General features: G+C 50.5%; 1 protein-coding gene across 5 annotated transcripts in view; it reads left to right on the top strand.

The window, feature by feature from the left end:
* The window catches only part of FLNA (filamin A), a 107,287-nt gene that overhangs the window by 571 nt on the left and 93,306 nt on the right, over positions 1-13,410 (top strand). The window lies entirely within an intron of this gene.

Genomic DNA, 13,410 nt, shown 5'->3' with positions numbered 1-13,410 from the left:
ATACTTGAAAACGAGTGGTAACTCTCAGTGTATTATTACTTCCTGGTAAAATATTTGATAAAGAAACAAATAAATAAATGTGAGTTGTGCATGTTTTGATACAACATACAAAGGAAAGGATGTATACTGTATACTGTATACTGTAGCTCAGTAACCAGGCTGCAGAATAAAAACAGACACACCCATCTAACAATGCATAGAATCAATGTGTCTTTGTCAGGAACATACTGTAATGTATAGCAGTGACAGAGCTGAGAGTGCCAGTGACAGAGCTGAGTGTGGCAGTGACAGAGCTGAGTGTGACAGTGACAGAGCTGAGTGTGACAATGAAAGAGCTGAGTGTGTCAGTGACAGAGCTGAGTGTGCCAGTGACAGCTGAGTGTGGCAGTGACAGAGCTGAGTGTGCCAGTGACAGAGCTGAGTGTGGCAGTGACAGAGCTGAGTGTGACAGTGACAAAGCTGAGTGTGACAGTGACAGCTGAGAGTGGCAGTGACAGAGCTGAGTGTGCCAGTGACAGAGCAGAGTGTGAGTGACAGAGCTGAGTGTGGCAGCGACAGAGCTGAGTGTGACAGCGACAGAGCTGAGTGTGACAGCGACAGAGCTGAGAGTGGCAGTGACAGAGCTGAGTGTGACAGTGACAGAGCTGAGTGTGACAGTGACAGAGCTGAGAGTGGCAGTGACAGAGCTGAGAGTGGCAGTGACAGAGCTGAGAGTGGCAGCGACAGAGCTGAGAGTGGCAGCGACAGAGCTGAGTGTGACAGCGACAGAGCTGAGTGTGCCAGTGACAGAGCTGAGTGTGCCAGTGACAGAGCTGAGTGTGGCAGTGACAGAGCTGAGTGTGACAGCGACAGAGCTGAGTGTGACAGCGACAGAGCTGAGTGTGACAGCGACAGAGCTGAGTGTGGCAGCGACAGAGCTGAGTGTGGCAGCGACAGAGCTGAGTGTGACAGCGACAGAGCTGAGTGTGACAGCGACAGAGCTGAGTGTGGCAGCGACAGAGCTGAGTGTGGCAGCGACAGAGCTGAGTGTGACAGTGACAGTCTAACATTTCATGATTAGGAATTGCTAGCAGGGCAGTTTATTCTGGGTATAGGATCTGTATCCTTGTTCTGTGGGACCCCAGGGCTGTGATTTGGGTTTGCATGACTCAGGGATTTGCGCCCTGACACAGGGTGGGACATTCATTCCTCCGGTGTTAGCGCTGAACATGACAAGCTGCACGCTGGCACCCCCCCGCCCCCCGTTTCATGGCGTATTAAACTGACGCAGAGAAACAGGATTGAGGTGCGTCCTGTCATAACTTTGCACCAAGTGACTCCTCCCTTAACTATTCCCACCAAGCACTCCCAATAACTCACTGCTACCAGCAAATACACTGCCGCAAAATACCTTTCTGTGCGCAAACACCTTTCTGTGCGCAAACTCCTTTCTGTGCGCAAACTCCTTTCTGTGCGCAAACTCCTTTCTGTGCTGACATGAGTGTCCTAAGAACGATTTAAGGGTGAAACAGCCGAGTGGTTAATGCCCGTCTCCTGCTCTTAGCTGCTGTACTTATATAACAGCCCCGTATGGGAAGCAGTGGGAGTCCCATACTGACAGTGTGAGGCTGTACTTATATAACAGCCCCGTATGGGAAGCAGTGGGAGTCCCATACTGACAGTGTGAGGCTGTACTTCTATAGCAGCCCCGTATGGGAAGCAGTGGGAGTCCCATACAGACAGTGTGAGGCTGTACTTATATACCAGCCCTGTATGGGAAGCAGTGGGAGTCCCATACAGACAGTGTGAGGCTGTACTTATATACCAGCCCCGTATGGGAAGCAGTGGGAGTCCCATACAGACAGTGTGAGGCTGTACTTATATAACAGCCCTGTATGGGAAGCAGTGGGAGTCACATACTGACAGTGTGAGGCTGTACTTCTATAACAGCCCTGTATGGGAAGCAGTGGGAGTCACATACTGACAGTGTGAGGCTGTACTTCTATAGCAGCCCCGTATGGGAAGCAGTGGGAGTCACATACTGACAGTGTGAGGCTGTACTTCTATAACAGCCCTGTATGGGAAGCAGTGGGAGTCACATACTGACAGTGTGAGGCTGTACTTCTATAGCAGCCCCGTATGGGAAGCAGTGGGAGTCACATACTGACAGTGTGAGGCTGTACTTCTATAACAGCCCCGTATGGGAAGCAGTGGGAGTCCCATACTGACAGTGTGAGGCTGTACTTCTATAGCAGCCCCGTATGGGAAGCAGTGGGAGTCACATACAGACAGTGTGAGGCTGTACTTATATGACAGCCCCGTATGGGAAGCAGTGGGAGTCCCATACAGACAGTGTGAGGCTGTACTTATATGACAGCCCCGTATGGGAAGCAGTGGGAGTCCCATACAGACAGTGTGAGGCTGTACTTCTATGACAGCCCCGTATGGGAAGCAGTGGGAGTCCCATACTGACAGTGTGAGGCTGTACTTCTATAGCAGCCCCGTATGGGAAGCAGTGGGAGTCCCATACTGACAGTGTGAGGCTGTACTTCTATAGCAGCCTCGTATGGGAAGCAGTGGGAGTCCCATACTGACAGTGTGAGGCTGTACTTCTATAGCAGCCCTGTATGGGAAGCAGTGGGAGTCCCATACTGACAGCGTGAGGCTGTACTTCTATAACAGCCCCGTATGGGAAGCAGTGGGAGTCCCATACTGACAGTGTGAGGCTGTACTTCTATAGCAGCCCCGTATGGGAAGCAGTGGGAGTCCCATACTGACAGTGTGAGGCTGTACTTATATAGCAGCCCTGTATGGGAAGCAGTGGGAGTCCCATACAGACAGTGTGAGGCTGTACTTATATAACAGCCCTGTATGGGAAGCAGTGGGAGTCCCATACAGACAGTGTGAGGCTGTACTTATATACCAGCCTTGTATGGGAAGCAGTGGGAGTCCCATACTGACAGTGTGAGGCTGTACTTATATAACAGCCCTGTATGGGAAGCAGTGGGAGTCCCATACTGACAGTGTGAGGCTGTACTTATATAACAGCCCCGTATGGGAAGCAGTGGGAGTCCCATACAGACAGTGTGAGGCTGTACTTCTATAGCAGCCCCGTATGGGAAGCAGTGGGAGTCACATACAGACAGTGTGAGGCTGTACTTATATAACAGCCCCGTATGGGAAGCAGTGGGAGTCCCATACAGACAGTGTGAGGCTGTACTTATATGACAGCCCCGTATGGGAAGCAGTGGGAGTCCCATACAGACAGTGTGAGGCTGTACTTCTATGACAGCCCCGTATGGGAAGCAGTGGGAGTCCCATACTGACAGTGTGAGGCTGTACTTCTATAGCAGCCTCGTATGGGAAGCAGTGGGAGTCCCATACTGACAGTGTGAGGCTGTACTTCTATAGCAGCCTCGTATGGGAAGCAGTGGGAGTCCCATACTGACAGTGTGAGGCTGTACTTCTATAGCAGCCTCGTATGGGAAGCAGTGGGAGTCCCATACTGACAGTGTGAGGCTGTACTTCTATAGCAGCCCTGTATGGGAAGCAGTGGGAGTCCCATACTGACAGTGTGAGGCTGTACTTCTATAACAGCCCCGTATGGGAAGCAGTGGGAGTCCCATACTGACAGTGTGAGGCTGTACTTCTATAGCAGCCCCGTATGGGAAGCAGTGGGAGTCACATACTGACAGTGTGAGGCTGTACTTCTATAACAGCCCCGTATGGGAAGCAGTGGGAGTCACATACTGACAGTGTGAGGCTGTACTTCTATAGCAGCCCCGTATGGGAAGCAGTGGGAGTCACATACTGACAGTGTGAGGCTGTACTTCTATAACAGCCCCGTATGGGAAGCAGTGGGAGTCCCATACTGACAGTGTGAGGCTGTACTTCTATAGCAGCCCCGTATGGGAAGCAGTGGGAGTCACATACAGACAGTGTGAGGCTGTACTTATATAACAGCCCCGTATGGGAAGCAGTGGGAGTCCCATACAGACAGTGTGAGGCTGTACTTATATGACAGCCCCGTATGGGAAGCAGTGGGAGTCCCATACAGACAGTGTGAGGCTGTACTTCTATGACAGCCCCGTATGGGAAGCAGTGGGAGTCCCATACTGACAGTGTGAGGCTGTACTTCTATAGCAGCCTCGTATGGGAAGCAGTGGGAGTCCCATACTGACAGTGTGAGGCTGTACTTCTATAGCAGCCTCGTATGGGAAGCAGTGGGAGTCCCATACTGACAGTGTGAGGCTGTACTTCTATAGCAGCCCTGTATGGGAAGCAGTGGGAGTCCCATACTGACAGTGTGAGGCTGTACTTCTATAACAGCCCTGTATGGGAAGCAGTGGGAGTCCCATACTGACAGTGTGAGGCTGTACTTATATAGCAGCCCCGTATGGGAAGCAGTGGGAGTCCCATACTGACAGTGTGAGGCTGTACTTCTATAGCAGCCCCGTATGGGAAGCAGTGGGAGTCCCATACTGACAGTGTGAGGCTGTACTTCTATAACAGCCCTGTATGGGAAGCAGTGGGAGTCCCATACAGACAGTGTGAGGCTGTACTTCTATAGCAGCCCCGTATGGGAAGCAGTGGGAGTCCCATACTGACAGTGTGTGGCTGTACTTCTATAGCAGCCCCGTATGGGAAGCAGTGGGAGTCCCATACTGACAGTGTGAGGCTGTACTTATATAACAGCCCCGTATGGGAAGCAGTGGGAGTCCCATACAGACAGTGTGAGGCTGTACTTCTATAGCAGCCCCGTATGGGAAGCAGTGGGAGTCCCATACTGACAGTGTGAGGCTGTACTTATATAGCAGCCCTGTATGGGAAGCAGTGGGAGTCCCATACTGACAGTGTGAGGCTGTACTTCTATAGCAGCCCCGTATGGGAAGCAGTGGGAGTCCCATACTGACAGTGTGAGGCTGTACTTCTATAGCAGCCCTGTATGGGAAGCAGTGGGAGTCCCATACTGACAGTGTGAGGCTGTACTTATATAGCAGCCCTGTATGGGAAGCAGTGGGAGTCCCATACAGACAGTGTGAGGCTGTACTTATATAACAGCCCTGTATGGGAAGCAGTGGGAGTCCCATACAGACAGTGTGAGGCTGTACTTATATACCAGCCCTGTATGGGAAGCAGTGGGAGTCCCATACTGACAGTGTGAGGCTGTACTTATATAACAGCCCTGTATGGGAAGCAGTGGGAGTCCCATACTGACAGTGTGAGGCTGTACTTATATAACAGCCCCGTATGGGAAGCAGTGGGAGTCCCATACAGACAGTGTGAGGCTGTACTTCTATAGCAGCCCCGTATGGGAAGCAGTGGGAGTCCCATACAGACAGTGTGAGGCTGTACTTCTATAGCAGCCCTGTATGGGAAGCAGTGGGAGTCCCATACTGACAGTGTGAGGCTGTACTTCTATAACAGCCCCGTATGGGAAGCAGTGGGGGTCCCATACTGACAGTGTGAGGCTGTACTTCTATAGCAGCCCCGTATGGGAAGCAGTGGGGGTCCCATACTGACAGTGTGAGGCTGTACTTCTATAACAGCCCCGTATGGGAAGCAGTGGGAGTCCCATACTGACAGTGTGAGGCTGTACTTCTATAACAGCCCCGTATGGGAAGCAGTGGGAGTCCCATACTGACAGTGTGAGGCTGTACTTATATAACAGCCCCGTATGGGAAGCAGTGGGAGTCCCATACTGACAGTGTGAGGCTGTACTTATATAGCAGCCCCGTATGGGAAGCAGTGGGAGTCCCATACTGACAGTGTGAGGCTGTACTTCTATAGCAGCCCCGTATAGGAAGCAGTGGGAGTCCCATACTGACAGTGTGAGGCTGTACTTCTATAACAGCCCCGTATGGGAAGCAGTGGGAGTCCCATACTGACAGTGTGAGGCTGTACTTATATAGCAGCCCTGTATGGGAAGCAGTGGGAGTCCCATACTGACAGTGTGAGGCTGTACTTCTATACAGGCATACCCCGCATTAACGTACGCAATGGGACCGGAGCATGTATGTAAAGTGAAAATGTTCTTAAAGTGAAGCACTACCTTTTCCCCACTTATCGATGCATGTACTGTACTGCAATCGTCATATACATATATAAATTAGATTGTAAGCTCCTCGGGGCAGGGACTCCTCTTCCTTATTGTTACTTTTATGTCTAAAGCACTTATCCCCATGACCTGTTATTTATATTATCTGTTATTTATTTGATTACCACATGTATTACTACTGTGAAGCGCTATGTACATTAATGGCGCTATATAAATAAAGACATACAATACAATACAATACGTGCAGAACTGATGTAAATAACGCATGTATAACAGGCTCTATAGTCTCCCCGCTTGAGCGCAGCTTCGGTACAGGTAGGGAGCCAGTATTGCTGTTCAGGACGTGCTGACAGGCGCATGCGTGAGATGCCGTTTGTCTATTGGGCGATTATGTCCTTACTCGTGAGTGTACTTAAAGTGAGTGTCCTTAAACCGGGGTATGCCTGTAACAGCCCTGTATGGGAAGCAGTGGGAGTCCCATACAGACAGTGTGAGGCTGTACGTCTATAGCAGCCCTGTATGGGAAGCAAAAGGGGGTGGAGAGAAGACATCCTTGAGAAGAACGCAAGAGTCTGGATGGTGCATAGCGAGAAATTAGGGCTGAGATGTAAGGAGGGGCAGAAGTGTGTAAAGCTTTAAAAGTGAGGAGGAGAATTGAGTGTGAGATGCGGGATTTGATCGGAAGCCAGGAGAGGGATTTCAGGAGGGGAGATGCTGAGAGAGATCTAGGAAAGAGTAGAGTGATTCTGGCAGCAGCGTTTAGGATAGATTGTAGGGGAGACAGGTGAGAGGCAGGAAGGCCGGACAGCAGGAGGTTACAGTAATCGAGACAGGAGAGAATGAGGGCCTGAGTCAGAGTTTTAGCAGTCGAGTAACAGAGGAAAGGGCGTATCTTTGTTATATTGCGGAGGAAAAAGTGACAGGTTTTAGATACGTTTTGAATGTGAGAGGAGAATGTGAGTGAGGAGTCGAGTGTGACCCCTAGGCAGCGTGCTTGGGCTACTGGGTGAATGATCGAACTTTCTCTTTTCAAACATACCATTGAATTCTGATACAAAGATTCAGCTTAGTTACTGCTGCATGTAATTACATTCAGTATATCATCTGCATGTTACACATAGTGACAGAAGTAGAATAAAAAACTGGATCAGATTTATCAGGAGAAAAAGTCCCTTTAAATAAATGTTTCTGGGTGGTGTTTTGCAGTCGGAGGACTTTGATGCCATGTTACTTGTTACCAATATCTCCAGCTGCTACAGTTGTCTAAAAGATCTTGAGTTGTAACCAACAGGAGCAGGAAAAAGACATCAAAATTCTTATCTTCGAGAAAACAACTACATGAAACAAATAAAATCAAAGCAGGAAAGTGTTACATTGTATAAACAATGTAACCGCCCTCACTTATCTTCACTGCCCTCTAGTAAGCCATTTAACAAACACACAGCGTGTGTGTGTGTGTGTGTGTGTGTGTGTGTGTGTGTGTGTGTGTGTGTCCATATCTCTACTTATTCCTATTTCAATGTATGTCTCAGGAGGAAAACCCTTTATAGACAGTAACTGTAACAGTGTATTGTGGTGAGAATTTATGGGGCAGAATAGCTTATCTTACAGGAAACATAACTTTAAAGACTGTTTACTCTCCATTAAGCTTGTGTGTACATACATATATAAACCGCATGATACAGAATGGCACCATGACCAGTGATATGAGAAGACGAGACAAGGAAAGTCATTTCTCAAAGTCCCCCGACTGCAAAACTGGGGACAAACACGTCATCCAATTTATCGAGGAAAACTTTTCTAGACTCACACAGCTGTTTTTTAAGGATATTAAAGGAACATCATTCAAATTACCTAGAGGGGGTGGTCCTCCCCATTTTCTGTTTTGGTATTTTGTGGGGGTTATATACCATTAAGTGGGCCAGCTGCTGTAATTATGCCCCCAAAATATGTATGGTGTTCACAGAAGCCTTTGCTTTTTCCATGTCCTTCTTGGGTTCGCTTTATCCGGACGGAACCCGAATGATACCGGTTGTGTTTCTGTTTTGGTGCTTTACGAATACAGGATAATAATAATAATAATTTGTTATTATTTATATGTAGAACTCTGGGCTCTTTGTATCAGAATATTCTTGGGTATTTTGTTAACTGTCTAGCCTTACTTATTGGAGGGAGCGCCAATCTTTGGAGGCATGTCTCACTAATTGGAAGACTGTCTCACTCATTAGCACTCTGTTTCAATAATTGGAAAGCAGCCTCACTCATTGGGAAGGCAGTCTCACTCATTGGGAGGCAGTCTGACTCATTGGAAGGCAGTCTCACTCATTGGGAAAGCATTCTCACTCATTGGGAAGGTAGTCTCACTCATTGGGAGGCAGCCTCACTCATTGGGAAGGTGGTCTCACTCATTGGGAGGCAGTCTGACTCATTGGAAGGCAGTTTCATTCATTGGGAGGCAGTCTGACTCATTGGAAGGCAGTTTCACTCATTTGAAGGCAGTCTCACTCATTGGGAAGGTATTCTCACTCATCGGGAGGTAGTCTCACTCATTGGGAGGCAGTCTCACTTATTGGGAAGGTAGTCTCACTCATTGGGAGGCAGTCTGATTCATTGGAAGGCACCCATTGCAAGATGGTCTCACTCATTGGAGAGATGTTTCACCCATTAGTAGGCTGTCTCACTCATTAGGAGGCTGTCTCACTCATTGGAAGGCTGTCTCACTCATTGGAAGGCAGTCCCACTCATTGGAAGGCAGTCTCACTCATTGGAGAGATGTTTCACCCATTAGTAAGCTGTCTCACTCATTGGAAGGCAGTCTCACTCATTGGAAGGCAGTCTCACCCATTAGTAGGCTGTCTCACTCATTGGAAGGCAGTTTCATTAATTGGGAGGCAGTCTCACCCATTGGACGGCAATCTCACCCATTGGAAGGCAGTCTCATCCATTGGAAGGCAGTCTCACAAATTGGAAATCAGTCTCGCCCATTGGAAAGCAGTCTCGCCCATTGGAAGGCAGTCTCACTGATTGGGAGGCAGTCTCATTCATTGGAAGGAAATCTCACCCATTGGAAGGCAGCCTCATCCATTGAAAGGCAGTCTCACAAATTGGAAAGCAGTCTCGCCTATTGGAATGTAGTCTCGCCCATTGGAACGCAGTCTCACTCATTGGAAGGCAGTCTCACCCATTAGTAGGCTGTCTCACTCATTGGTAGGCAGTCTCACCCATTAGTAGGCTGTCTCACTCATTGGGAGGCAGTCTGACTCATTGGAAGGCAGTCTCACTCATTGGGAGGCAGTCTCACCCATTAGTAGGCTGTCTCACTCATTGGGAGGCAGTCTCACCCATTAGTAGGCTGTCTCACTCATTGGAAGGCCAGTGATTTAACAGCAGTCTCATTGCCAATAACTATATATCAATTAATTGGAGTCAAATTATTTTACATCTGAATCATTCACGTCAGACGTAAATCCAGAATCCTCCCACAACACTCACGTGACTTTTTGGACCTTGATAATTGAGCTCACCTTATTATGGAGAACAGAGGGGACATCTTTGTGGCTGTATCACTGGTGGATGTTTGGTTATCACCAACTCTGCCCACTGGGTGGCACTATATAGGGAGTCTGAATCACAGGCCACTCTAAAGATGCAGGACTTAGAATTCCCCCACCCAGACCCCCACCCAGACCCCCATAATGTTGTATGTCACCCCTTCTATTATTGGTAATCAGAATGCTGTTCTGTAGACTGCAGTTATAAGTGGCTATATGTCCAGGCTAGTGTATGGACCATATTACTGAGTAACCGGCACTGATACTGTATAGCAGCTCCCCACTGAAAAACATCCATACGTTAGAGATAGCCGTTAGATAGCCGTTAGATAGCCATTAGCTAGCCGGCCCTGCTTGCTGCCATGAGAACATTTCATCACTTGTGTTCTCTGCAGAGTTTCCTCCCCCAAATCCCATGTTCTGGCTGCACCCCGCTCTGACCTCTCTCCTTCTCTCTGCCAGAGGGATGAGGTCAGCATTTTCCCTGCAGGAAATGTTGTGGTATTGTGATGATACTCGGCATTAACACAAGGCTGGCGCGGGGGTTATTAGTCGCCGTTTCTTAGCAATGAAACCCGTTTACTAACGTGTACAATATGAGTTTGTGGAATTGCACCAGTGACTGCACGCCCGACCCCTTCTAATGGTACTTTCATGCAGAATAGTTGGAAACAGGAACACAAAGTGACACTCCATAAGAACGAGTCAGCATCGCAGGGTCTGTTTCAGTGAAACACTCCGGAAGGGGCTAGCAAGCTACCCTACTGTTTGTTTATTGACTTTTTATCAATATAAATGACCACTATAGATAAAATGAGACATATACGTCTAATTTTCCTCCGTATATATCCCGGGATGTCACAGTGATTGGGCCCGATTTTTCCAGCATTGCCCCAATAATGTATAATATCCCTGACAGTGTATATAGTATATGTAATATAATGTACATATACTGTACACTGTGTATGCAGATTACGGTAGAATTTATAGGCACCATAAGCATTTATCCCATAGAGCTTACACTCTAATTTTTGATATATGACACAGAAACATATAATGTGACCTTCCCAAGCTGGAAGAATATACAGTGGGTTCTAGACCTGCTGTGTGGTTCCGTGCATCTATATATGCATGGTTTGGTATATTCTAAACCCCAGCCATGCTTACTAGGGGTAACACTCCCGTCCCGCACATTGCTACTCTGCAGCTCTTGACGTGTTCTGGCAGTACTTGGCATGACCCCTGACATGATCTGGCAGTTGAGTGTCGTATGTTACAATCCAGTTGTTTTCATGATTCAGCCTTGCACATTTTAAATGTGTTCCTCATGTTTCAGGAGTAACATTCCCCTGGAAAGCTCAGTATTGTCTGATGTTTCCATATCTAATTACATGAGATTGAGTTCTCCAGCCAGGAGGGTTCTCTTCTCTGTTCATTTACCTGGCTGCTCCCCGGGATTTGCGCCGGGAACATAATAAATAACGGGGCGAGACCTTCTTAGCTTTTACCAACAGGAGAAGGTCCCGTGAAAATCATTGTGTATTGCCTGATAACTGTCTGTACTCCGGCCCAGCATACTGGGACCCGGGCAGTGAAACAAAGCCTCCTACCAACACGCAAACCCTCCCACAACACGCAAAGCCTCCCGCGACACGCAAAGCCTCCCGCGACACGCAAAGCCTCCCGCGACACGCGAAGCCTCCCGCGACACGCAAACTCTCCCGCGACACGCAAAGCCTCCCGCGACACGCAAACCCTCCCGCGACACGCAAAGCCTCCCGCAACACGCAAAGCCTCCCGCGACACGCAAAGCCTCCCGCAACACGCAAACCCTCCCGCGACACGCAAAGCCTCCCGCGACACGCAAACCCTCCCACGACACGCAATGCCTCCCGCGACACGCAAAGCCTCCCGCGACACGCAAAGCCTCCCGCAACACGCAAACCCTCCCACGACACGCAAAGCCTCCCGCAACACGCAAAGCCTCCCGCAACACGCAAACCCTCCCGCGACACGCAAAGCCTCCCGCGACACGCAAACCCTCCCACGACACGCAAACCCTCCCGTGACACGCAAACCCTCCCGCGACACGCAAACCCTCCCGCGACACGCAAAGCCTCCCGCGACACGCAAACCCTCCCGCGACACGCAAAGCCTCCCGCGACACGCAAACCCTCCCACGACACGCAAACCCTCCCACGACACGCGAACCCTCCCGCGACACGCGAACCCTCCCGCGACACGCGAACCCTCCCGCGACACGCAAAGCCTCCCGCGACACGCAAAGCCTCCCGCGACACGCAAAGCCTCCCGCAACACGCAAAGCCTCCCGCAACACGCAAAGCCTCCCGCAACACGTAAACTCTCCCTCAACACGCCAACACTCCCGCAACACGCAAAGACTCCCGCAACACGCAAACTCTCCAGCAACACGCAAACCCTCCCGCAACACGCAAACCCTCCCGCAACACGCAAACCCTCCCGCAACACGCAAACCCTCCCGCAACACGCAAACCCTCTTGCAACACGCAAACCCTCCCGCAACACGCAAACCCTCCCGCAACACGCAAAGCCTCCCGCAACACGCAAACCCTCCCGCAACACGCAAAGCCTCCCGCAACACGTAAACTCTCCCTCAACACGCAAACACTCCCGCAACACGCAAAGACTCCCGCAACACGCAAACTCTCCAGCAACACGCAAACCCTCCCGCAACACGCAAACCCTCCTGCAACACGCAAACCCTCCCGCAACACGCAAACCCTCCCGCAACACGCAAACCCTCTCGCGACACGCAAACCCTCCCGCGACACGCGAACCCTCCCGCGACACGCAAAGCCTCCCGCGACACGCAAAGCCTCCCGCAACACGCAAAGCCTCCCGCAACACGCAAACCCTCCCGCAACACGCAAACCCTCCCGCAACACGTAAACTCTCCCTCAACACGCAAACACTCCCGCAACACGCAAAGACTCCCGCAACACGCAAACTCTCCAGCAACACGCAAACCCTCCCACAACACGCAAACCCTCCCGCAACACGCAAACCCTCCCGCAACACGCAAACCCTCCCGCAACACGCAAACCCTCCCGCAACACGCAAACCCTCCCGCAACACGCAAACCCTCTCGCAACACGCAAACCCTCCCGCAACACGCAAACCCTCTCGCAACACGCAAACCCTCCCGCAACACGTAAACTCTCCCGCAACACGCAACCCCTCCCGCATCACGCAAAGCCTCCCGCAACACGCAAAGCCTCCCACAACACGCTGTTGCCAAGCGATGTGTCCTCCGTAGCTGCGCGCGACGGAGGCGTGTTCGTGACATCACCAGGCTAAACAAATGAGGTTCGCCCTCATTGGTTCTTCGGTCGCGTGCGCTGTCTGCAGCCGCAGAAGCCCCTAAGTCCGGGTCTCAACTCCAGTCCTCAAGACCCCCCAACAGGTCCGGTTTTAAGGATATTCCTGCTTCAGCACAGGTGGCTCAATCAGTGGCTCAGTCGAAGAGCCTGCTTCAGCACAGGTTTGAGCCACCTGGACTGAAGCAGGGATATCCTGAAAACCTGACCTGTTGGGGAGGGGGATCTTGAAGCCTGACGGTGAGAACTCCGCCCTGAGGAATCCATGTACAGAGAGGAAAGGAAGGTTAAAGGGCCTGGCCTGCTGGGTACTTATTTACATGTCACTACCCAGAACCCCCCTCTGCTGTCTGCCCACTGTGTGACGTGTGTCTGTCTGGGGACCCGCGGGTGACACGCAGAGACACCCTGTCTGTCAGTAACCTGCAGGGCGGCCACTCCCCGCACGCAGACGTCCCCAGGG

The sequence above is a fragment of the Ascaphus truei genome, chromosome 21 (assembly GCF_040206685.1).
Source record: "Ascaphus truei isolate aAscTru1 chromosome 21, aAscTru1.hap1, whole genome shotgun sequence".
NCBI lineage: Eukaryota > Metazoa > Chordata > Amphibia > Anura > Ascaphidae > Ascaphus > Ascaphus truei.
Note: the sequence above shows the minus strand (reverse complement) of the source record. Positions and strands in the feature narration are given on the sequence as shown.